The sequence below is a fragment of the Carcharodon carcharias genome, chromosome 2 (genome assembly GCF_017639515.1).
Source record: "Carcharodon carcharias isolate sCarCar2 chromosome 2, sCarCar2.pri, whole genome shotgun sequence".
NCBI lineage: Eukaryota > Metazoa > Chordata > Chondrichthyes > Lamniformes > Lamnidae > Carcharodon > Carcharodon carcharias.
In genome coordinates, this window is record NC_054468.1 from 75,230,242 (window position 1) to 75,257,493 (window position 27,252).

Here is a 27,252-nt window from a genome sequence, read left to right on the forward strand (position 1 = left end):
TTGTCTAGTAGACTCCAGCAATTTGAAACAATTACGGAAGCACAAAATGCTTGTACAAATCATTTCAACTTTAAATAGCACTGGTAGATGGGATCCATGTCCTTTATGCTGCTTAATGTATGTTCATCTGTATGAGTTTAACAGATGGGCATTGGCTCGAACAACAAGCTCCAAAATAGCAGCACTGGTTCCATAGATATTGAAATAAATATGTGCCACCGTCTGCCTCCCTGCATCTTTCCGGCATTCACTTTGGTCCCTCAATATTACCGAACCAAATTTCATACCCACAATTTTTAATACATAGATATAAACATGCAAACACAAATAAGCTGCATGGATATTATGAAAGAAATTATTTTCCTCTGAAGAATACCCATTAGATCTTTTTGTGCATTATCTTTATGAAGGCTAGTGGCAGCCTGGTTTTGCAATGTGGGTGTGCCCTATTTTCACTGCATTATGGTAACTTTATCTGAGCATTCATGTTACTGCACTTTCACAACTAGTAATATTTGGGAATAAAGCAGAAAATAGGGTTGAAGGAGTGATTAGATTTTATTCAATGTAAAGAATTAAACTGCAATTCCTAAATTTAGGATTGGTACCATCATCCCACTGAGATACTGGATGCAGACTATGTTTACTACGATATAGATGTATATGGTTACTTCCTTCAGTTTGTTAATGGGTTCGCGGTGGAGGTTTCTGGTGTTATGCAGTGAGCGGGCAGGACGAGCCTGTGGCATCTAAATGAGGGTCATATACAAGTATGGATAAATAACATTGCAGTAGTCATCAACAGGACTATAATGGATACAAACTCCGGGGGGGGGGGGGGGGGTGCAAACAGTAGAGGGTAGTTTGTTTCTGCAAACCATAATGCCATTTTTTTTTAAAAAAAGCAAGTATGTTCATTCCCAACGTACATTTTTTTTCTCTCTCTTGAAAAGGGTCAGAATAAATGTTTAACGTCCCTTTTAAAATGGCATTCAGGGCAAGGTCGTGCGATCACTTTCATGAGCAGCATTTAAACAGAAAATAAAAGCGCAAGACAGCCCCGCGGACAGAAAGAGATAAGCAGAAATTAGAAGCTACAGTGAAGCCAAGTTTTTAACCTATAACTGTAAAGTATCAGAGATCAACTACTGATTAGATAAGGTATCCAAATACACTGGTGAAACTTGTGTTAAACGTAATTTAAAACAGCCAATGTCGCTTTCTTTTTAAATAGCATATTTCGCGACTAAAGCCTTAATTCAGTTCACTTTGTATCAATACTGTTCGCAGTCTTACGAATAGCAGCAGCTTGGCAATCAGACAGCGAAACAAGGCAGATTCGGAGTGAAACACTGGCAAGTACTTACTTGAGAAACTGTTTCTCCATGTATTTCTGAAGATTGCTTCTAAAGTATTGTATACTCACTATCATTCTGCAAGTGACAATGCAAATGCAGAATTAGTGTATTAAACTCAAAACGATTGGCCAAGGCCAGACTGTAACCATATCACTGCTCGTCTCGGAATAGGTTTAACGTCAGAACAGAGCAACAAAGAGAAGGGGGAAAGCAAAAAATTGTGTGTTTCTCGTATCACCGTTCTCCTAAAAGGTTTGAAGTGGGTGGGAGGGAAAATGTTATTGTAATAAGTTAATTTATCGCTGATCCAGACAGGAAGCATTTTTGACGAAAGGGTTTTACTTTCAGAAGTTGAAGTTACAAGTGTAAAAGGAAAAAAAAAAATCATAAGATTAAAAAAAGAGAGCAGCCCAAAAGGAACAAAGCGTTCTGCGAACAGTTGGATTTTGGAAACAAAAACAAAAACAGAATTACCTGGAAAAACTCAGCAGGTCTGGCAGCATCGGCGGAGAAGAAAAGAGTTGACGTTTCGAGTCCTCATGGCCCTTCGACAGAACTTGATTTCGAGTCCAAGAAAGAGTTGAAATTTTGGGATGGGATTCTCCCTTCAGTTGAAGATTGGTACACCAGCTGTTGCTTTTCTGATCAGCTGTATATTGTGTGCACATGGGAGACTGATTTAGTTAATTTTCCTCCTGACGGCACTGATTATTGAACATTAACTGCCTTCGTGTCCCTCAGTCAAGTGAGGAGTGACGCTTCTTCCTAACTCCCCCTGGACCATGACCCCACCACAGAACATCAAACCATTGTTTCCAGGACTGTCACTGACCTCATCTCCTGTGGAGATCTCCCCCCCACAGCTTCCAGCCTCATAGTCTCCCAAACTTGGACGGCCCACTTCTACCTCCTCCCCAAAATCCACAAACAGGACTGTCCCAGCTGACCGATCGTTCCAGCCTGTTCCTGCCCCACGGAACTCATTTCTCACTATCTTGATTCCATTCTCTCTCCCTTTGTTCAGTCTCTTCCCACCTACATCTGCAATTCCTCTCACCCCCTACATCATATAAACAATTTCCAGTTCCCTGGCCCCAACCGCCTCCTCTTCACCATGGACGTCCAATCCGGGATGGTCTGAGGGCTCTCCACTTCTTCATCCAACAGAGGCCCAAACAATCCCCATCCACCACTACTCTCCTCCGTCTGGCTGAACTTGTTCTCTCACTGAACAACTTCTCCTTAATCTCCTCTCACTTCCTCCAAATAAAAGGTGTGGCTATGGGTACCCGCATGGGCCCCAGTTATGGCTGTCTCTTTATGGGGTATGTGGAACATTCCTTGTTCCAGTCCTACTCAGGCCCCCTCCCACAACTATTTCTCCAGTACATCGGTGACTGCTTCAATGCCACATCATGCTTTTGTCTGGATCCGGAAAAATTTATTAATTTTGCTTCTAATTTCCACCGCTCCATCATTTTCATGTGGTCCGTCACTGACACTTCCCTTCCCTTCCTTGACCTCTCAGTATCAATTTCTGGTGATAAACTGTCCACCAATATTCATTACAAGGCTACCGACTCCCACAGCTACCTCAACTACAGCTCCTCACATCCTGCTTCCTGTAAGGGCTCCATCCCAATCTCTCAGTTCCTTTGCCTCTGTTGCATCTGTTCTGATGATGCCACTTTCCAAAAAAGTTCCTCTGACATGTCTTCCTTCTTCCTTAACCGAGGTCTTCCACCCACGGTTGTTGACAGGGCCCTTAACCGTATCCGGCCCATCTCCCGCGCATCCGCCCTCACACCTTCCTCTCCCTCCCAGAAACATGATAGGGACCCCTTGTCCTCACTTATCACCCCACCAGCCTCCGCGTTCAAAGAATCATCCTCTGCCATTTCCACCAACTCCAGCATGATGCCACCACCAAACACAATCTTCCCTTCACCCTCCCTGGCGGCATTCCGCAGGGATCATTCCCTCTGGGACACCCTGGTCCACTCCTCCATCACCCTCTACACCTCAACCCCCTCCCATGGCACCTTCCCATGCAACCACAGAAGGTGCAACAACTGCCCCTTTACTTACCCCCTCCTCACCTTCCAAGGGCCCAAACACTCCTTTCAAGTGAAGCAGCATTTCACTTGCACTTCCCTCAATTTAGTCTACTGCATTCGCTGCTCCCAATGCGATCTCCTCTACATTGGAGAGACCAAATGCAGACTGGGCGACTGCTTTGCAGAACACCTTCGGTCTGTCCACAAGCATGAACCAGACCTTCCTGTTGCTTGCCATTTCAACACACCACCCTGCTCTCATGCCCAAATGTCCGTCCTTGGCCTGCTGCAATGTTCCAGTGAAGCTCAACACAAACTGGAGGTACAGCACCTCATCTTCCAACTAGGCACTTTACAACCTTCCAGACTTAACATTGAGTTCAACAACTTTAGGTCATGAACTCTTTCCTCCATCCCCACCCCCTTTCCGATCCCCCTTTTTCCAATAATTTAGAAATGTTTATATATTTTTTTATATATATATTTTTCTTTTCCCATCTATTTTCATTATTTTAAAATGTATTTCCATCCATTGTTTTATCGCTACCTTTTAGCCTATTTCGATCCCTTCCCTGCAACTCACCCCCACTAGGGCTATCTGTCACATGCTCGTCCTGCTTTCTACCCTTAATGTCATCAATATCACATTCCTCAGCTAATATCAGCACCATCAACACCCCTTTGTCCTTTTGTTCTATGACATCTTTGGCAATCTCTTCTTTGCCACTATCACTGGACCCCTATCCAGCTCGCCCGTGTCCCACCCCCCTTCAACCAGCTTATATTTCACCTCATTTCTCCATTTCCTTAGTTCTGATGAAGAGTCATGCGGACTCAAAACGTCAACTGTATCCCTCTCCACAGATGCTGTCGGATCTGCTGAGTTTTTCAAGGTATTATTTGCATTGTGAGTCTTGACAGTGTGTGTTGTGAGGCTAGTCAACCCTGTGGTGTTAGAGCTAAGGTTAATCTTCTACATACATACACAAACACACACAGTAGAGATCAAATTCATTTTATTCACAAGCATATTTACAACATGCTTGGTTGTAGGAAAGTGTCACGTTTGTGCCTTTGGAAAACAATTTAAAAATTTAGAGTCCAAATTACCTGTTACAGATTCAGGTCTGCCATCAATAACTTCAGGTGCTCATTGGCTCAATAAGTTTGACATTCATGGATGTTGATTCAAACTGACCTTTATCTATTTGCATAGCACTGCAATGTGATAGTGTAATCACAGTCTTGTCTTGTGACCTGAACCAGATATTTGTGTCTTCAACAAGTATACTGCTTCAATCTCTCCAGAGGACTGAGCAAAGGCTTGCTGAAATGAGACCAGTTGTTACTGAACCAAATCCAGTACCCACGATTTTTAATACAGCATAGATATAAACATGGCCACAAACAGAACAGCATGTTTTTTTATTCGTTCACAGGCTAGCATTTACTGCCCATCCTCAATTGCCCTTGTTTAGAGGGCATTTAAGAATCAACCACATTGCTGTGGGTCTTGAGTCACATGTAGGCCAGACCAGGTAAGGACAGCAGATTTCCTTCTCTAAAGGCCAAAAGGCAATGGTTTTTATTGAATTCAAATTTCACCATCTGCTGTGATGGAATTTAAACCTGGGTCCCCAAAGCATTATCCTGGATCTCTGGAATAGTATTCTAGTGATAATGCCACCAACTCCTCATCCTTGTCCTCCTCCGACTCCCTGTCCCCATTTAAAAATAGGCTACAATCAGTATATAATCTTCTGGAACTGTCTTCCATTTAAAAATGGACACTAACAAGGTGGCTAAGATGGCTGTTAATAGTCATGTGACTTTTAACAAGACTACCTCAAGTCCCCAGAAAGTTCCTGATTGAATAACCACTGGTGGGAGTCACCCCCTTGAACGGACGTACCAGGCGGAACCTATCTGTGGAATTCACACCTGTTCTTTTTTGTGGTTTGCCCACAACTCAAAATCAATGGACTTCCAGACTTCATGTCTCCAAATTTGAAACTTCATAAAGAATGCTGTAGAAGCTAGTTTATGATAAGTTGGTGTGAACAAGCTCCTCCCCCACATCCCCCATTGTACAGCAATGGCTTCTAGCTTTAAACCATTCTGGGTAGATAACAGAAGTATTGGTCATGTGACTGCAACTGATTACAAGTAACAAATCTACTATCCCAAGAACCAGATAACCTGGTCAGTCTAATCAGAACACCAGCAGCAGAAACAACAGTAAAATCTATGCCTTTAAAACCCAGAAACTGCTACATTTTAAGTCTCCCAGCTGTTCCTTTTCAAAAGTCCACCAGAACAGAAGCTTGACTTCCTAGTAATAAAATATATATTGAATTCATTTTTTGCAGTAAAAGCTGCTGAGTTGATTATATATTTTTAACAAAATTTCCTTTCATAGGGAATATATCTTATAGCTAATCAGCAAAAATACTCCTTTCATTTACAGAAGTGCAAAAGAAATATAATTTTACAGGTTTTCTCTGCTGCACTGAAAGATCTGCAGCTGGCTCATTTTATTTAATGCTGTTCTTCTGCTCTGGTGTCACTTGCCATCCTGTCAGTGGTCATGCCTCTTTTGTAGGAAAAAATTATTTAGAGTACATTATCCCGGCGATTTAGAGATCTTAAGGTTGGACTGCTTTGGGAGAAGTCTTTAGCATTGTTTGAACAATCTTTGTGGCAGCATTGGCCTCTGTTCTGAAGAGGAGTCAGAGACCATGTAACCACTTTGTGATCTAATGAAAAAGTCACCTCTTTGAGAGAAGCCTATATCAAAAGTTGATATACGACTCCAGCTACTGAACCCACTTAGATTACTCTTTCGGAGTGAACCACCTTCATCAACAAGCCTGCAATGACTTCTTTTCCTATGATGAGCCAAACTCATGAGCTATAAACTACTCTTTTGTTTACAATTTGTAAAAGTGCACTAGCCTTATGAACTATATCTTGAAACTGGCAGTATAGCTCAATGCTGCTGCAATCAGCTGCTACTAAAGAAGGAAAAGATTCAACTGTGATTAAACTTGCATTCATCATTTAGGTAGAGTGTTTTTGTTTTTAAAAACTGACCTTGATTTAAAAATAAATACATTCATTCCTGGATATATGTTGAAGTACTTATATATGGTTTCCCCTGAACAATTTCCAACTAATGGGGGTGTGTGCGTGTGTAAATAATTGTTTTAGGCACATATGCACTGCAGGTCACCTATGTCCCTACCACTAATGCTCCATTTCTCTATATAAAGAGGTGGAAGTTGGCAGCTTTAAGGGTCCTAAAACAGAAGTAGGTAGTTTTTACAGCAAAAAGTACAGCCTTTTTAGTTGCTCCAACAGAAAGCAGCAACACACAAGTAGAGTAAAAAGTGGAGAGCAGCACTGAAAGATCATGCTTGGCTTTTTCTGTCAGAATAACTGAGGCTAATGGCACTAATTTTTGATCAAGTGTAAATGTGCACTGACTTAAAATGAGGGGTAAATGCATTGTTAAATGCCATTATGTAAAGTTGTTTTCTGAGTTGCAATGCTCCACCATTAGCCTCGTGCAATTGGTCTTTGGTCACCTGCTTCACTGTTGACATTCGTTGATTTGCATGCAGTTTTCTAAGTTTGTGTGGTAGATGCAAACTAAACTTCCTGCAGCACAGGCAGTCTTTTAACAACGTGATAGAAATTAATTGCAGTCAATTGTGGAGTCTCATTCCTTCATGTAATAATTGTGTTGGAAACTTGAAAAATGTTCCCCAATTTCCATAAACAATAAGCCTAAAGTCTGTTTTGGTCAGACGACCTAACCAATATGGTGTGTCACAGTGCAAAATGAGCAAGGACATGCCACACACTATACTGGACTCTCCAGTGCCCATTTATAATTTGTGCAATCCAATTTCTAGGTCTTGGTTTCATAATTAATGATTCCCATGCAACAGCACATAACCAATAGCCCTTTCAATGCCTACCATATATGGACATACAACAGCAATGCTTTTCTTTTAAAATGACAACTCACTAATTACTTTCACTGCTGTAACACTTAAAAGGTTGTCATGCCAAACAATTTTGCTGTGCAACACAGGCTGGGATGCAGGATGACCACTTGGGTGTCACTGCATATGCTGTACAAGTTTTAACACCTCTATGTTCTTTCCCTGCTTACAGTGTAAAATAGATGAGGGTGGTCAGACCCAAGGGCACAAACATCAACTGAGAAGAACACACTGGACAGCATCACCCATTATTGTGCAGGAAGAAAGGCAAGGTGAATCAGATCTCCTTCAGCTGAGGTTTAAAGGTCTGCTTCTTTAGTTATTCCCCTCATTCCCTTTTTATTTGTTCACTGTCACATAGGCATGCACTCAACCAAAACAATATAGCAAAACAATATACCACAAGTACATTGCTATGCAAGCACTGTTCAACATGTATCATTCCAGCAGCATTCTTCATTTCTTTCTTTTTTTTCTCCTGGTGTTCTACCAAAAGCAGCCATTACTCCCGGGGTCACCTAAGACCATGCATTATTCGCTATACCTGTCACAAGTAATAGTATATATACCTCCTCCTGAGTGTCTAGAGACCAGGATGTATACCATTAAAATGCCCTGAACTTGGAGTAATTCATCAGTGTTATGAAATCAGACCAGCTTTTCACTGTAGCTGTTCAGGGGGCCCTGCTGAATAATTCATCAGTGACCTGTTTGATATATTTGTGGGCTGAAAATTGATTTTGTATTGCCAAAGTCTTCAGTGGTGGCCTGGAAGGAGCTGGAGATATAACATGAGAACGTAAAGGTGATCTTGCCTACCACTAGCAGCCTGTACAAAAGGTTATGTGCAACAGCTGTCTAAGTAGTGTGTACCCACAGCCTTTGGCGCTATCATACTTACCAAAATCTCAACAGATTTGCATTGATACCTCATAGCTAATCAGCAAAAATTCCCCTTCCGTTTACTGAAGTGCAAAAGAAATAGGATTTTACAGGTTTTCTTTGCTGCACTGAAAGATCTGCAGTTGGCTCATTTTTATTCAATGCTGTCCCTCTGCTCTAGTGTCACTTGGCCATTTTGTCAATGGTCATGCCACATAGGACAAAATGATTTAGAGTACATTGTTCCAGCGATTTAGAGATCTTAAGGTTGGACTTCACTGGGAGAAGTCTTTAGTGTTGTTTCAACGATCTTTGTGGCAACATTGGCCTCTGTTCCAAAAAGGAGTCATATTGGGCTTGAAACGTTAAAACTATTGCTCTCTCCACAGATGCTGCCAGATCTTCTGGGTTTTTCCAGCACTTTCTGTTTTTATTTCCAATCACCAGCATCTGCATTATATTGGTTTTATTTTGGCTCCATTGTATTGTGTTCTGTCCATGATTGCTATAGCTTTCAACCATAGAGAGATCATATCCACTAGTTTGGAGTGACCTATTTATGGATGTTCAGAAGACATTCACCAAGGTGCAACATGGGAGGCCTAAGAAAGTGGACATCCATGGATTTAAGGAAAGTGGTGTTTTAGTGGCATTTGGGGCTGGTAGCCCATGATGAGGAGTGGGGTCTGCCCAGTACCTTTGCCACTGGGGTTGGGTAAGAGTGGGAAAGGGGGAGAATGTAACTTTTCAGGGTGGGGTGCGGGGGAAAAATTATGCAAGGTGTGAAAAAGATTTTACACAGCAAGGAATGTTGTTGGGAAGAGAGATACAGAGCAAGAAGGTAGAAGAGGACAAGGAAATTGCACTCCAGTACAAGGCAAGGTAAAGAGGCAGCAACATTTTTAATCTAAAGTCATTTTTAGGAGTGTAGGGACAGAATGGCCTGAGGTGCCCCAAGATACATGCCGCCAACAATGTTCCTTCCTTGGATTTTCTCCATGTTTTCTCCAAGGTTTCACGTACTAGTGAGCTTTTTCCTTCCCCCTTCAGGCACAAACTGCATAAAACTGCTTGTTTTGACATGTCCAAGCTGTTCTTGAGTTGTCAGCTATTTAGGAATTACCAGCTCTATGCTATTTTTCTAGACTAGTGTGTATGATTTTACATTTTTGGTATATCGTTGCAATTAAAACGCTAACACCAGAAATATGCCTCTAAGCATAAAAGCACTGGACCTAAGCTGGCATATGAATGCTAGACTCACTCATATGGAATTTTTTTTTGTTTTGACACTGGTGTTAAAATGATGTAAAGTACTTTAAGTTTTTGTGCAAATATTTGGCTTTTGTCATCTTGTTTGTATTTTGCAAAACTGAATCTCCATTTCATCACTCAGCCATCATCTACCAAATGATTGTCACAAGGCAGTTAGCACTTAAGAACACAATGTTGTTTTGTAAATTATAAGGCTGTGAGTTTCTTTGAACGTTAACTTATCTTCTAGTTCTATCAGACTGCAACAGGAAATTGCTGTCAAATTGCTAGTCAAAGATTAAATTCTTCCAGTGTTATATTTTACTGAATCTTTATTTTTGCTACTCTGTAGGCCTCACAAGGGCAAGTATAGATCAAGTCAAATCTTGGATCTGTTGCAGGATTGCACTGCAATTGTCTTAAATCCTGTTTTCCTTCCCCACCCTGCCCACCATATAAATTATATACTTTTGTTAAAAATATACCATCAACTCAGCAACTTTTACAACAAAAATGAATTTGATATATAAACAATTAGCCTTTATTTAATGTGGAGAATTGTATTGACACCAATGCTGAAAGGTTTCAAGAAATTTCCATCTTTTCTGGGACATTTTAAACTTGCATAATGTGGCACTGATACAAACAGTAATAAAGCTACTGAAATGTTCAGAGTATCTTTAACACTCTAATTTGGAGCCCAAATTACAAATACCTAGAGCAGAAAATAGAATTAAATTTGGTCTCCTTTGTAATTGTGCCCTTTGGAACTCTCTTCCTTGGCTATTCTGTTGCTCTTCACCTGTGTGTGTATGTGTGTCTTGCTTGCACTCTGTACCTCTCTCATGCACACGCTCTCCCTAGCTATAAAAGGCTACAGAAATGCAAGCTATTGTGGGTTTTTTTTTTTGCTCTCCATTTTCCGTTCCATCTCATTTTTATACTTTAACTCTGCTTTTGCTCTTGAACCACAAGCTTGTGAGGAAATTGGTTTACCAGACACTCCAACTCTACTATGCTTTACTGCTATTGATTTCTCTGTATTTTAGTAATGTTAGTCTTTTACATTTATTTGTTATGCAGGGAAATATTCAAGTTAAGAAGACTTTTTTTTGAACAGATGACATTGCACTAATGGTTAGTTTCAACATGAAATCATCTGGAAAACGAGGAAGCTAAATTAAAGCACCGCAAGTAAGTTCCTCCTGAAATGTCAGGAAGCTGTAATTATTTTAAAGGAGGCATTAGCATTAGTTACTTATGCAAAAGTTAAGCATTATCTTTTCAACAGCATGTACTATTGCATATACTGGATACTTAACAAATCTATGACATCTCCATGTCTAAGAGCCTTACTGAGTAGATAGGACATCTAATCATGAATTAAAATGTCCTCTAACATTCTAATTAAAATATTTTTGTTCTCTCCATGAGCCAAGGTTATGATATAGGAGTTACAGCAAACCCCATAAAAGCTACCATTGTGTCGTGAAAAGCCAACTAGTTCAATAATGTCCTTCTGGAAGGGGCCTCCCGTCACCACCCAGTCTGACCTAATGCTGACTTAGTTCCATGACTAAGGGCTTGACTCAATGCCAAAATTTCAAATAAGCAGAGACTGTCAGAAACTGAGAGAACCATTAAAAGCAGGAAATTAAATTAACACACAAAGGGTTCTTCCAAATTAGTGCCTGGTTCAGTGAGATCCACATAAGGGATTGGTTTCATCATAGGACTCATGTAAAATCTAGCAAGTATAGGTTAGAAAGCAGATTTTAAAACTTCGCCAAAAGTATCTCTCCTCTTAGATAGTAGCTAAGTAAAATGTGAAGGCTTATACAGGGTATCTCTGAATCTACTGATGTCAGCTCCATTACCTCACATGGTCAGACACGGAGCTGGATTTCAGAGCTGGGCCAACTCCAGTGGAGGCCTTTTAAAAATGGCGGGGGAGACCCAGATGCAGAGGTCCTGCCCCATTTCCAGCAGATTCCATTTTAGCTGATGGGGAAGGGGGCAGAGCGTGTATCACTTGGCAGGAAACCTGAACACAGCAGGGCCATTTGAAATTAGTGCTAAATTCAAACAAACCCCATTGTCATTATTCCTAGAACTTTAGCCCACAGTTTAGTAGTCATGAGTTGATAGAAGAGATGTAAACTCTCTCAAGTGGTGGATTAAAAGCCCATTAAGTATCATGATCTGAAATTATTTAAATTCCAAGCCCTTCAAATATGACAAAAACAAGCTGCAGCTGTCAGAGTAAAAAATATTCTCTGCTGGAGTGGATTGATTAACAGGCTATCTGATGTAGTTTAGAAAAAACATTATCATCTGTTCCATAGAGTTCATTGTTGATGTTTCCCAAGGGCTGTTATGATAGCTGAGCCCATTATAAATGCTTGGCTGAGTCTCAAAAGCACTTATCTCAGCAAGGGCAGGGGACTAATTTTAATTGACGATGGGTTACTAAAGGGTTAGCTGTCTTTGTTGTTACTGAAAAGAGGATTGTTTTTATAACAGATGGACCATATGAGAGGATTTAAAATCTTTGAATCAGTTTCATGAATTAGTTTTTTTCTGTATCCAATGAGTATGAGTGAGAATTCTCTTTGATTGTTAGAAGTTTAAATTTTTCACCTCCACATGGCTCGTGAGGTCTGCCTATAGTGAATACTGGTAATAAATGGAGGTGGCATGGGGGCCTAAAACAACTGGAATGAAGTATCAGACAACCAAGGCAGGGCTGCCAACCAGCCCACCTCAGCACTCACTGAATTAAAAGTCATTCTAGCATTAAAGATACATGCATCTTTCAAATCTGATGGATTATTTCCCATTTTCTCAACCTGATCTAATTTGTGAGAACGCACAATTCTAAGCTGATTCATCTGGTATTTCAACATATTTGTCTAAGTAACATAGGCCCAGATTTTGCCATCCCAAAGCAGCAAACGCTGAGATGTTTACTGTTATTGAGGGCCACAATGGCACCTCAACTTTTGATGATTGCTCTTGCACCAAATTACGGCGCACCTCAATGGGCGCCAGAGGATCTTACACTGATGGTCCCACTGGGCCCCTATGTAAAGCAGCAGGGGCCTGTAATTCAGTAATTGGACTGATTGCTCACAGTTACCCTCATATTACAATTATTTTTAGAGCTTACATTAGCAAGTGCAGCGCCTGCTCAGGAGTACATCCACCACTGGGAAGTCACTGGAAGCAGTAACGTTGATGAATCCGATGGTCATGTTGGATCTCATTTTTGTCCATCAACTTAATTATAAATTTTCACTGCAATTTGCAACAACAACATCACTCCTTTCTGTGAAAGGAGCTGCCATTTCTGATCTTGCATGAGCAGGCCATATGACAAACATTTGTGATAGTCAACCTTTGAAGCCTCAAAGTTCTTCCAAAAACAGGAGCCGACTTGTATGACAAGCATAAAAGATGAATCATCGATGTGGGTGGTCATCATTTTAAAATGTGAAAAAAAGCATAACAGCAATTCATTGTAATTAATGTGGCACGGTTTATTGAATAAATTAATTGTACAAAGATATTTTTAACCACAGTGAAAACCTTTTTCAACCGCTAAATTCATTGTCTTCAGTATCTGATGCAGAGAGCAAACAAATTGGTTCTTGGTTACTTTGGCCATGGCATCATCGTAAGAATCCCACTGTGGATCAGATTTGGCGCTATCGGTTTCGGAATCATCCCTCCACAACAAATCATCTTCCTCTCCATCCACTGAGTTGAATATTCTGCATTATTTTGAACTATGTAATGACAGTTTGTGCACAACTAGCAATCCATGATTTGATGTCAAAAGCACACAAACCATCAAGCGGGGCAGCATGCATATATCCTCTCTTTTTCTCCATCAACTATCCACCTATTTCATTCAGTGCAAACATGATCCTTGAATGGCTTGTTCAGGCACACATCCAAAGGTTGAATTTTGGATGTTGGACCCCTTGGTATAACTACAATTTGGATGTTATATCTTGGCAGGGTCTCATCATGTCCCACGTTCATAAGCTGCATCAGGACAGCTAAACCACACATTATATATCAAACATTAACTTCACTCCATCCTCGTCCATCCAACCATTGTCACGGACATGCACAAAAAGTCCTGTAGGGAACTTGATTTTTGCCATGATTTTATGTTCGAAAATTACCATAGGCTTCAATTTTGTCTTGTTAGCCATGCAGGGTAGTTTCACCATGAATCTTATTATCTTATGTCCTGTAGGTTTTCACTAGAACTCTTTTCACACCTTTCAATTCCACAGTTCAGGTGAAGTTCATAAATGTTTCATCCATGTTATTGATGTGGCATAATGGGTACTTGTGTTTTTTGCCACTGTGATGATGAATCACTGGAAACTGGTAATTTTGGCACTGAGGTCCTTTAGTAGTCTCAGAGCAACCTTGGTCTTCTGCCACAACACTGGATATTTTCATTCCATAAAGGGGCTATAACAACTAGCTGTTGGTCTGAGATCCTTGCTGGACTCCAGGTTTGGTTTGACCCACTTAAATGTGTTTATTTGCATTTGGTGACGATGAAACCATTCTGTTGATTTGAGGACCCATTCTGATGCATGCTTCTTAAGATCAGGCCAGTGGCTGGTCCCTGTTCTCATTGCACATTTGGGCTTGGGCATCTTCAGGGCAGATCCCTCCTCCTTCCATTCTCACACCAGATTTTGACTTCAGGGCAGATTCCTCTTCTTTCTATTTCTCACAACAGATTTTCACCAACACCGAATTCCCTCACTGTAGCACAGTTATTTGATGAGCTGGCAAACCTTGTTGACTTTTAGCTTGAAACCAGCTTCATACTTCATTTATTTTGTAGGAAGTCTCATTTCTCTTTATCACTCACCACATGGTGTGCTCTGTGTGGGCATATCTTAAATTCTTGTGCATCTTTGCAACACAGCCCATATCACCATTGTGCCAAGATAATAAACATTCATGTATGGGGTGAAAAATTGAGCTGACTACTTATGTGAACACAGCATGTCATGGCTAGAAAGGGGGTGTCAACTTATAGCTGAGAGAGCTCCCTGAAGGCAGAGAGCTGCCTCGGGGGGCTGCAGATCCGAAAATCTTCAAAGTTTTGAAAAGCAGAAAGAAAATGTATTTTAATGTAAAATTTAAAATGTATTAAAATGTTATTATTTTATTTCATTATGGAAACCTCAACCCGCCCTTGGATGAGGTTCCATGAAAAATGTAAAGGTCGCCCGTTTGCCTACTGAACAGTTGGACAGGCACCATTAAATTAAAGATGATTGTGCCGTTAATTACCTTAATTGGCCTCTTAATTGTCAGCAAATTGTGCTATTGTACGCGCCCACTGACCAAACTATCACACGAGCACGGGATGGCAGGACGCACGCCCAACGTCATCTCGCATGATTTCACGCCAGATTGGGTCGGGTGCCCCCCATACAATCAGCATAAAACCCTGCCCATGAAATCAAAAACACAAATTCATCAGAAATCGATTTACATTCCAGAGAAATAGTCCAGTTAGCTATTTTTGGACGAGTGCAGAAAAATATTCATCCAGGAAACAGTTAGAAACTGAAGAAAGATCAGCCAGAGAGCACTACACACCAGAACAAATTATCTAAAAAGACCCCACTGGATCTTTTAACAAGATTAAAAGACAGATTTCTCCTCAACTTGTCAGTGGAAGGAGCTGGCCTCTCCTCAAAAAAATTAACACAAAGAGAAACAGAGCCTAAAGCAACATGGCTGTTTTGCGCAGAGTGTGATGTAGGCAAGGGGATGCAGTTTATACTTTCCAAAGTAGTGAATGCAAAATTATCATTGGACAGCTTAAAATGCTCCCGTTAAAACATTTAAAGTTAATCAAGCACGTTAACATTGAAAGTTGCACAATAATCCAGCAGCCTACGTACAAATAAACTTCAGAGTCATTTCCTGCCCTGTTTGAAAATGATTGCCTTGAGACTATTTAAGCAGAGGATGTATTCACTCCTGCATCATTTGGGAAAATCTGGCTTTCTGTCACACACAATCCTGAACAAGGCAAAAAAAAAGCCAAAAAATTATAGATTTAAATTGCATTCGTTGATGGAAGATCATTGTATCATTAATTGATGGCATTGAGTGTGTCAAAGGAGATGCCCATTTACTGTGGGCTTAATCCTCCTCCTTCAGGTACCATGCCTTAGGGCATTGGCAGCCATGGGATTCCATTGGATTGGTCCATGATTATGCTTGACAAAGTACTGCAGTGGTTTGATGTTGCCTCCTGATACCACTTGCCATCAGGTGAGTTGGAAGGGTTACAGACTATTTGGCCATGTTATGAACGTACCTTCCATGGCCAACAAGTCTGGCCCAGAGGTGGAGATGCTACCACTACACCAGAAGACCTGCCTGTGGATTTAATAATGGATATTAAAAATAAATGAAACACGGTTTTCCACCACCCTCTTTTCTGAAAGAACTTTTTGTTAGGATTATATGTCCTAGATTTTTGCATATCTTTTCTCTACACATGTTTGAAGAGTGGGAGGGAGATGCTTCTTCTGAACACTCCAGATAGTTTTGGGTACAATTCCAGACAAGGGGATTCGTGTACAATAGCGTGAGATGGGGCTTGAATTTATTTTATGGAAAACTTGTTTTCTCTGATAGTTTGACATATTTCAAGTTCTAAGGTCCATTATGGATGTACAGCTCCTGCTGAAAATTAGGATGGTTTGTCCAAGATGTTACTCAGGGCAATCACTGGGCATTCAAAATTTGTTAAATTGTTTAAAAATGTTTATTTTTAAAAAGTGTTTAAAATCATAATAAAACACTTACCTGCCTTTAAGCTGAAGACGGATCTGCAAAGGATGTGTTTTCAGAGTGTGTGGTTTCACAGGCAATGCACCTTGCTTCTCAGCCTTGCAGATGCCTCCAGCTTTGCAACTTGCTGCAGCACAAAATGAAAGTTGTTCTTGTTGCAGCTAACAAACCTGTTAAGTTTTTATTTCTTTGTGCAATCAGCAGTGAATGTCGCCACTTATCTGCCGACTGCAAAATCCAAGGCATGTCTTTTGTTACATGAATATGACTTCACAACACAACAATTTCAAAATGAAAATGATGGGCAGAATTTTACATTCGGTGAGTGGGCGCAGGCCCGACACACCGGAACATAAAATGACGCGCGATGATGTCAGGTGTGCACCAGAGTCGGCTCAGTCACAAGAGGGGAGGTGTTTCATTGAATTTTTAATGTTTTATTAAATTTTTCAACAAGTGCTTCAATCTCCCTGAGGCAGCGCCGTGCCTCGGTGATTGAAGCCCTCGTTCGAGCGCTGGACCCGACTCTTCCTCCTCTCCCCGCCAGCACAGGTAGTGCTCAGCACTACCACTCGTGATCCACGCGGGGCGGGCCAATGAAATCGCGGTGCAGAGCCAAACGCAGGTGGCGGTTGGCTCTGCGACTGCTTCCACTGACCCCACCCAACAAATAGAACATCCTGGCCTATAACTCCTAACCCATAGAAAAAAAATTCCTGAAATATTACACACTGCTTCCCACTCACACACCCCCTTGTTCCACAAGCTGGTCCCACCACACTGCTGCTGCAGTGCCATTCGGGTTCTGATCCATTACATCTGGTGCCAAAGATGGAGATTGGAGCAAAACTGGATATGTCCTGGAAATGGGTGCAGCATAGCAATGTGTGATTAATCTGCACCTGTTGAAAGTAGTGCAGGCAGCAAACAAACTTCATGCGGCCTGCATCCTCTCAGGATGCCAACATTCATGCTCAAAGCACTGTCAGTCTACCAGTGCCCCTGCTGTCGGCTGTCAGTCACCTAACCCAGACCACTGCTGCCCATTCTAAGATTGTGCAGTCCACAGCCGGGCCTTAAGGTCCAGAGCTGCTCAAGGTTGTTTTGCAAGATCATGAAGACCATGTATTGTCTCTCCTAATTAAAGTTGGCAGCATTTCGTCAGCCATGCTACAGCCACTGGGGTAGCATTGTGTACAAGCACTAGGTCAGGCAAAGGCACAAGGGAAGACAGACACTAAGGGAATGCACAAGGGTGAATGGTTAAGTTTTATATGGAATATTGGATGTTTTATAGGACAAAATTTTGTACGGGATGGTTGTCTAGTGATGTCTTTTATTTCAGGATTGTGGTCAAGAGGACACTGTGATGGTCTACAACAGAGGGATGGTAAGATGTGGAATTATAGTAGGAGTCTGCATTTGTATTACTGGGAACTGGAGTCAAATGAGGTGTTCACAGACAGCCCTTTTTGGAAGGTGGACATTCCAGTGGCCACCTCCTCTGCCACAAAGGACAGCGCTTTGCCACAGGTAGACTTACAGATTCTCAGACAGTCTGATTTTAAAATCCCTGGACAAGGGGTGAGAAAGAGAAAACAAAGGCAGCCACTGTAAACATCAGGGGAAAAGACTGTTCTGTTAGCTACCAGGCAGAACACTGGTGGCAGCTTATCCTCTGGCTGGAGAGACGGAGCTCATGGAAATGTATGGACACTGGAAGATTTGCCCTGGCATAGCTGGGAAAAGGAATTGCTGTTGTGGGCCTTACTAGTTTGGGGATTCTCAGAAGACTGAGGGAAATGTCTTTCAACTTACAACTCCAGTGAAATAGTGATAATTTCCCATTGGAAGATGAGAGTAACTTTGGACTTCTTTCTATAAAGACTATAATTCTGCAGAGGGTGTGGCGTAATGTACAAATGTGGTGAGGGGTTATTGGTCATGTCAAGAAACTAATAAGGGTTATCTTTTCTGTAATTTAGATATTATTTGCCAACAAAGTGATGTTTAATCAATGTTGTTTTTAGTTTGCTTGTTACAATGAATGTCTTGAATCTTGAAATCTTGCCATTTGATTCCTTTAAGTTGGTCACTGGGAAATCAAATCTCTTTTTTAAATTATCAGTCTCTACAGGGATTTTAACAAAGGCATCTGACTGAGAAACCTTCTCCCCATTCTCCTCCTCCCTCTGTAAGGAGCTTATCATCTTATTTACTGCCTCTGCACCATCTTATCAGGCTGAAGCCCAAGGGCGACTAGAATTATGACACCCATGATTGGGAGCAAGTGCGCAGATCCCCTGCAATCTCAACCAATGCATTAACCACATGCAGCACCACTCCTTGCAGACTGTATCAACTGATATTATCTCCCCAAAGAACCCACCACTTCTACAAACTCAGGCAGAGTCAAATCAATTAGCAACTCACCTGCAAGTTTTTGGTGATCCTTTTCAATAGCACCTTAGCTCCTTACAGAGGGAGGAGGAGGAGAATGGGAAGAAGAGGTCTCCATATGATGCCTTTGTTAAAATACCTGAAGAGGCTGATGATTAAAGAGATTCAATAGCATCAATGGGAGTGGTGGGGGTTGGGCAGGCAGTCCTTCCTGCTGCTGAACACTGTTCGGCTTTACCAGGGTAAGAGAAGGCATTAGCTAGAGCAGTAAGGTCCAACATGGCAGGGCTAACATCAAATAAATATTACGCACTGACTTAAGAACTGCATGCTTCTGATGTACATTCCCAACATCCACATCTGATCAAAATGGAGCTTAACGCAGACCACAATAGAACTGAGTGCAAGCAGCATAAGCGCTGTTTCACTATCAAAACTGCTTGTGCAATTCTGAAAGAGAATTAGATAATTATCTGAAGAGAAAATGTTTGCAGGACCACAGGGGAAGACCAGGGAGTGGGATTAGGTGAGTTGCACTTGCAGTGAGCCAACACAGGCTGAATATTAATTTTCCATAAACATTTTCAGAATTGAGTGTATATTTTATATTCTGCTTTCCACTCAGTATCCAAGGGAATAAAGTTATACTGTCACCTGCAAACTTAAAAAGCTACCTTTTGAAAACTTCAAATGCAAGGCTTCATTCCTCCCGATTTGAATACAGAGTTATACTGGTCCATCTGAGTCACTGAAGAGCAGAAATGATTTCACAGCACCTCAAGAACTATTGTAGTAGTGTAGCTGCACCCAAATCTTGAGTAATAGGTATTAGCTTGGATCTTCCACTCAGCCATAATGCTGGTGGAATAATGGCATAGCATCCTTGATCTCCACCTACAGGAATAAGTTCCAGACCCTCGACAAATTTCCGAAAGTGATATGCAATTTTCCAGGCAGCATGCCCAGCTTCTGCTATGAGTCTGCCTGGCTATAACAGGCATCAGAGGCCTTACTGCAGCATTAAAGTGCTGACAGTCTCTGGGTTGCTGATTTAGAGAGCAGGGGAAAAGGTTTAAAAAGATCACACAAGACTATTCAACCAAATCCTTGTATGAGGTATTTCAATGTGTGTTTGATTTGTATAGTCCAACTTTCCTCATCTCCAGAAAAAAATTCCAACAAAGGGTGCATTCTATAAGCCACCAATAGCGGCAAAGATATGGAATCATTGAATGGTTATAGCAAAGAAAGCAGCCGTTCTGCCCATGTTGGCTCTCTGAGACTGCAACTCATCTAGTCCCTCTTCCCCATCTTTCCCTGTGGCCCTGCAAACGTTTTCACTTCAGATAATTATTCAATGGATTTTGACAGCCTTGATTGAATCTGCCTCCACCACAGTATTATGATACAACAGTTGGTAAAGGCTGTTACTTAAAATCCCAGAGGGAAATTTTAAACAACTGTCATAATCTATATTCCCAATTGGTATGTTTGAGCTGTAAATTCAGGAATAAGACCACCAGTTCTCGAGAGGTTTTTATATCAAACTGCATGAGACATTTATTAATTCACAACAAGGTATTAAACACATACACATGGCTATCATAACTTATTAACAAATTTCCAAATTAATCTCCATTAAGGCAACAACAACCCATCGGCCAGAATCTTGTGTTCTATGTGCTGGGCCCGCCCCCGCTCGCCGAACAGAAGATTCTGGCCGATGGCTTGCTGTTGCCTTAGTGGAGATGAATTTGGAAATTTGTCGAAGAATAAAATGTTAGGCGTGCATCCTGACGTCACCACCTGTCATCTTGATCTTCATTAAGGTTGGCGGGCAGGCGAAGAGCCCAGGCGGCCTTCGCATTTTTCTTGAAACCTCATCCACGAGCCGGTTGAGGTTTCATGAAGGTTTGATTAATTAAATAAAGATAATGAAAATTCATAAACATGCCCCAGCTCATGTGACAGTGTCACATGAGGGGACCTGTCTGAATAATTTTAAGTTTTAAGCTTGGAAAAAATAAAAAATAAGTTAATCTCCCTGAGGCAGCTCCATGCCTCAAGAAGGTTTCATATACGAAAGAGCGCAGGCCCCTACTCTCCCTCCTTACGCCCCCCCACCTGCACAGGTAGTGCTGAGTGCTTCTGGGTGCGCATCACGCCCGCCCACATAAAATGGCGGCACGCAGCCAATCACGGGCAGTGATCAACTTCACGCCTGCCCGCTCCTGACCGGCCCGCCCATCAGGTGGAAAATTCTCCCCATAGACTTTAAGCAGACACTAGGCAAAGCATTTTCACCTTACAAATTCAAAATGAGGTTCCTTTCAATTTAGTTCCTTTGCAGACAGTTGTAGGCTTACAGCTGCTTTGCTGTTACATGCCTCTGCTCTGCAAACACAAAAACTCCCCTCAGGTTATACCCAGCATTTCTCTTTGAATGTAAATTCTCATTGTATCACCAAGCCCTTTCAACCCCTTTCACAGTACCAATTTTATTAGTGATATAAGCATATTGGGCTGAAATTTTCCTCAGCGAGCTGGGGGCGGGGCCCACTCGTCAACCCGGGATGACATTGGGAGGAACTTCCAACGTCATCCCGCCCCATTTAAATATTCAGGAAGGCAGGCAGACAGTGCGATCAGCTGTCCACCCGCCAACCTGTCAATGACCAATTGAGGCCATTGACAGGGTAGTTAAACCAATTAAATACCCTGTCCGTCCAAGCTTAAGGCGTGAAAGAGCGCACTCTAACAGTTGGGGAATCCCTCCCCCCCACACAGGAAGCACATAGCGCTTCCTGTCGGGCGACACGCTGGGTGGGCCTTAATTGGCCCGCCCACTTAAAATGGCAGTGGGACCTGTTTCGGTGGCGGCGATCGGCTGCCCGCCCGCTGCCGAGCCGGTGGGGCACACCCGCCCATCAAGGGCAAAATCCTGCCCATTGTTTGGTGTCTCTTAACTAGGTGCAGGATTTCACTCCCACTCTTGAATGTTCTTCTCAACAAAATGCAAATGTACCCCCATCTCTCTGATTACATCTCAAAACTATTATATATCAAAGCATCCAGACTAGCTGTCTATAGTCCAATTAAAACACACACAGACACATTCACAGTCTAGACCTCTATTTTTTAAAAAAAATTCCGATAACATTATATACATAAAAGCTTTAAGACAACACTTCCACACAATGCATTCCAGATTTAATAAGTCGCAAAGATAGGGGACTTTACCCTACCATAAACTTGGATAGCAATAAAATAAAGAGCAGAGAGGGAGACGAGTTTCTGAATTGCGTTCAGGGGAATTTAGGGAGAAGAGTTTCTGAATTGCGTTCAGGGGAATCTTCTTGATCAGTATTTTTCTGACCCAATAAGGAAGGAGGCATTGCTGGATCTGGTTCTGGGGAATAAGCTGGGTCAAGTGGATCAAATGAGAATAAGAGAACATTTAAACTGGATGAGGGTAATGCAACTGATGTGTAGATCGACTTTGAAAGGGCGTTTGATAACGTGCCACAGAATAGGCTGGTCAGCAAAGTTGAGGCAAGTAGAATAAAAGGGACAGTGACAATGTGGATACAAAGTTGGTTGAGCGACAGGAAAAAGAGTAGTGGAGAACAGTTGTTTTTTTAAGAATGAAAGAAGGTATACAGTGCTGTTTCCCAAGGGTCAGTACTAGGACAACTGCTTCTTGTCATGAAGCTATATTAATATATATAATGCTGTTGGAAATATTTTCTTTTAACAGGAAGTTTAGTCTGTGGGTGTGTCTGTGTGTTTTATTTGGATTAAAGCCAGCTAGTCTGTGTGCTTTGACATATAGTAATTTTGAGATGCAAACAGAGATAGAGGATATTTGCATTTTGTGAATAGAGCATTCAAGAAGGAGTGCAGTTAACGTTTCGAGTCCGAATGACTCTTCATGCTGTCAGATCTGCTGAGTTTTTCCAGGTATTTTTGTTTGTTCTAGATTTCCAGCATCCGCAGTATTTTGCTTTTATTCAAAAAGGAGTGACAGCTTGCACCTAGCTAGGAGACACAATCAATGTTTATATTACTAATAAAATTGGTGCTATGAAAGGGGTTTTATTGTTAGAAGAGATGTAATTTATAGGAGCTGATGATACAATGAGAATTTGTATTCAAAGGGGAGCGCTGGGTATAACAGAGGGGAATTTTTGTGTGTGCAGAGGCATGTAACATCAAAGCAGCTGTAAGCCTACAACTGTCTGCAAAGGCAAATTGAAAGGAACCTCATTTTGAATTTGTAAGATGAAAATGCTTTGCCTGGTGTCTGCTTAAAAGTCTATGGGTAAAATTTTTAGCTTGGCAGGCAGACGCGCACCTGACCCAACCGAGCGTAAAATGACACGCGATGATGTCTGCGTGCGTTCCGACATCATCACGTCATCACGCACTCGCGTAATATTTTAGTCCATGAGCACGTGCCAGAGTTGGCAGCACGCCCACCAACAATTGGTGGGCAAGCGAAAATGCCAAGCAGCCTTTGCACTTTTTTGGAGACCTCCATCCACAGGCAGGATGTCTTCCAAAAGCAAATAAAAATAAAATTAAAACTTTCATTTTTCATTAACATGTCCTTGCTCATGTGACAGAGTCACATGAGAGGACAGTTTTCATTATATTTTTATTTCTAAATTTATTTTTTTCATATTTTCATCTCCCTGAGGCAATTCCGTGCCTCAGGGAGATTGTCTCGTGCACATGTGCGAAGTTCGCACTCGCGTTTCAAGCTGGGCAGGCCTTAATTGGCCTGTCAGCGTGAAATTGTCTTCTAGGCCCGATCGCAGGCAGCAGTCGGCTTCCTGACTGCCCCTGCCCATCTCCACTGAGCCCACATGCCAAGGATAAAATTCTGCCCTATGGGTTGTTGTTGCCTTAATGGAGATTAGTTTGGGAATTTGTTAAAAAGTTATGATAGTAGTAATTTGTAGCCATGTATATATGTTTAACTTGTGTAAATTAATAAATGTCTCATGTAGTTTGATATAAAAGCCTTTCGAGAACTGGTGGTCTTATTCCTGAATTTAGAGCTGCAACTCTAAACATACCACTTGAAAATATAGGTTCTGGCAGTTGTAAGTTTCCCTCTGGGATTTTAAATAACAGCCTTTACCAACTGCTGTGTCGTAACATTTTTCTTGATCTATATTATTGACTTAGACTTTGCAATGCAAGGCACAATTTCAAAATTTGCAGTTGAGACAAAAATTGGAATTATTGTGATTTGTGAGGATAATGATAGGTTTCAAGTGGCCTTGGCAGATGGGTGGATTGGGTAGGCATGTGGCAGTTGAAATATAATGATGAGAAATGTGAAGTGATGCATTTTTGTCAGATGAGGAGAGGCTCGAAAACAAAAGCAAGGCGGTTATGATGAACCTTTATTAAACACTGTTTTGGCCACAACTCGAGTATCATGTGCAATCCTAGGCACCGCACTGGAGGAAGGCTTTAGGGATGGTGCAGAAAAGATTTATGAGAATGGTTCCAGAGATGAGGGATTTTGAGTTACAAGGATAGATTGGGGTTGTTCTCCTGAGAGAAGAGGGGATTTGAAAGAGGTGTTCAATATTATGAGAAGTCTAGAAATAGTGGATAGAGAGAAAGTGTTCCCTTTGGCAGAGTGAGAACCAGAGGACAAATTAAAGATGATTGGCAAAAGAACCAAAGGTGACATTAGTCAATGATTTTTATGCAGTGAGTGGCTAGGATCTGGAATGCACTGCATGAGTGTGCTGGAGGCAGATTCAATCATGGCTTTCAAAAGGGAATTGGGTAATGATCCAAGCAGGAAAAAAAATGCAGGGCTACAAGGAAAGGGAGGGGGAGTGGAGCTAGCTGAATTTCTTAGAGCTGGCAACACTCAATGGGCTGAACAGCCTCCTTTTGTGCTGTAGCCATTCAATGATTCAAAGGTAAGCACGGAGCCATGGATTGATAGCTGATACATTTTACGTTGTATTCTACTGATATTATAAATGCTTCCAAGCATTACCCCAACAGAAAATCTGGATCATGATCTTATGTCTGCTTGTTGCATGTTTCCCCCCCAATTTAGTTTATTGGAAATAGCATTCCTTATAGAATCATGCTGTTTTCTCTCCACTAACTCAGGTTTCTAGTCTAATAGTTCCATATACACTAATATTTCTTATTCCTGTAATGCTTAACAAGTCATGGCATCTAAATAGACCTGAGGTGCTAACCTGGGTAACGCTCATTAATGAGCACAGGGATCACCATCTCTATGCCTGCTCATTAGCTAACTGCAACAATCATGATAATGCTACTGGCACTGTTCATAGGCTGCCCACATCAGGGGACCCAATTCGTTACTTGCTAGCACTACGGCTTGCCTGCATCTCTTAAACGGGAGGTGCACTGAGGCTTTTGGAGGTGATGAGATAATTTGGAATAAATCTGTGCAATAAAGAACAATGGCTAACAATGGGAGAGACTGTTTAGCAAGATTTTCTGATGCTGCGCTGGAATGGAGTAGGTGAAACAGAGGACAGGTGTCTCATATCCATGTGGAGGTGACCCTCCAGACACACAATGAAAGGGAGTGGAAGTGATAGCTGTGGATGTTAATGTCAGGAGTGCAGCGTCAAGAATCTGGATGCAATGTCTCATGAAGTTCAATGACCTCACCCAGGTAGTCAAAGTCAGTGAATGCATCTTCACCTGACACATCCTACACCACACCACCAACATCTCACACTTCTAAAAGCACCACACCCATCAGCTACTCAGCCGGAATCAGGACTGATGCTTAACATTCCGAGAATCCACCTTGTCCTCAGCCTGCTATCTAGCATGATGTGCCAGCTACAAATAGTGTGACCATGGACCTTGTGCTTCCCAATTCACCCTCCCCTCCTGAATGCCAACCCTCCCTTTCTGCATTTTTTGCTTTTAGATAGACCTACCACCTGCTTAGCCACTACAGCCTCATCATGAACGGTGACAGCAAAACGAGACTTCTGATGAAGAAACATTATTTAATCTGACACTGGTATTGACCAGCTTAAATACTGGCACTGTGCGGGTTTTAGTGGGTAGAATAGATAGGTGTGTGCTTAGGCACCATGCATGAGTGACATTGTAGATGAATTCCATGGTGGAGGACTCAGCTGAGGGTTTCAATAGCATGATATACAGCAGGATGCTGATAGGCTTACACAGCAAAATGTTTGGTGCATTGGTAGAAGTGCCACAGAGCTTCTTGTCACTGTCAAGGAGTATGGAAATTAGGAAACATTTCCCCACGCAAAGGGAAATGGATATTTGGAACTCCATTCCACAAATAGCAATTGATGCTAAATCAATTGTTAATTTTAAATCTGAGTGATACAGTTTTTTGTTAATCTGAGATATTAAGGGATAAGGGCAGAGGATACATCATCCAAACGTATTCTATAAAACTCACTGCACACAGCCCTCTCATGCAGGAGAAGGTGGCACACAACTGGAGACAGCAAGAACTAACCAGAGGAGGAGAGGCACACCTGTGTGTTCATCTCCCCCAGGAAGTTGACAGTCATTATCAGAAGGGCCATTGCTAAGGACCAGCATTAAGGCTGTATCTACTGAAGATGACAGTATCCTCATGCTTAATCCTCCTCATATCCCACTTTCCCCTCATCCCATAATCTCTTCTGATTTACAAGCTCCAAAGGGGATTCTCCCATCACTATAACTTTATCGTTGACCCCCATTTTATTTTTCAGATACCCAAGAAATGCAACCTGTTCAGGAGGAAGACCAAGAAGACAAGTGATGATGAAGACACACAGTCACTTGACTTCACGCTCGCAGTCACCAGCTCAGATACCAACAATGCATGTAAGATAGCTTAGAGGCAGGATCTGCATGTGCAGGGACACCAAGTTCAAATACACAGCAGTCACGGCAGGGACAATGTTAGCCCAGGTGTCAGCTCTACAGAGGGTAAGGTCACACACAAGTTCTGCAGAAGAGGACTCAGGTGAGGTATTTGATGGGACAAGCTACAGAAAAAGGTTGATGGGTTGACATAGTGAGGTGCTTGATTCATTGACAAGCCTGCATTCAATGTCTAGCACTGGGCTTTGCACAGAAACCGGAATTCAATCTTTATAGCATAGTTCTGATGGCCAATTCCATCAAAACACTCCTGGATCCTATCTGATGCAGTGCCTGGTGACCAATGCTTCAGCTTCCATTGAAGCATGAGCAGCTTCCACCAAACTCCCAAGTGCTGCAATGGAATCTCAGCCTGATGTTATTCAACTTTAGACTTCTGTAACAATGGCTTTGATCCACAAACATTCACTCCCTCCACCACCAAAGCACCGTAGCAACAGTGTGTACCATCTACAAGATGCACTGTAGGAATTCACCAAGGTTTTTTAGACAGCACCTTCC

At 41.8% G+C, this 27,252-nt stretch overlaps 1 protein-coding gene and 1 long non-coding RNA gene across 16 annotated transcripts in view; one reads left to right on the forward strand and one right to left on the reverse strand.

Annotated features, from left to right (window-relative positions):
• LOC121275080 (beta-galactoside alpha-2,6-sialyltransferase 1-like) overlaps positions 1-27,252 on the reverse strand; it is a 169,185-nt gene that overhangs the window by 138,752 nt on the left and 3,181 nt on the right. For 12 of the 14 annotated variants that reach the window (XM_041182496.1, XM_041182603.1, XM_041182574.1 and 9 more), the window contains exon 1: positions 1,368-1,533. The exons of 1 other annotated variant lie outside the window; for it this stretch is intronic. The gene's annotated coding sequence lies outside the window, so the exon portion shown is untranslated. Of the gene's footprint in view, positions 1-1,367; positions 1,534-16,428; positions 16,446-27,252 lie in introns of those variants that run through there. One more of the 14 variants, XM_041182596.1, reaches the window with a different exon arrangement.
• LOC121275217 lies at positions 1,070-27,252 on the forward strand. 2 transcript variants are annotated; one of them, XR_005942370.1, is made up of 5 exons: positions 1,070-1,161; positions 7,598-7,730; positions 10,645-10,755; positions 17,759-17,803; positions 26,577-27,252. It is a non-coding gene; the product is annotated as an uncharacterized LOC121275217 (long non-coding RNA). The 2 variants fall into 2 exon arrangements; XR_005942371.1 differs by lacking the exon at positions 17,759-17,803.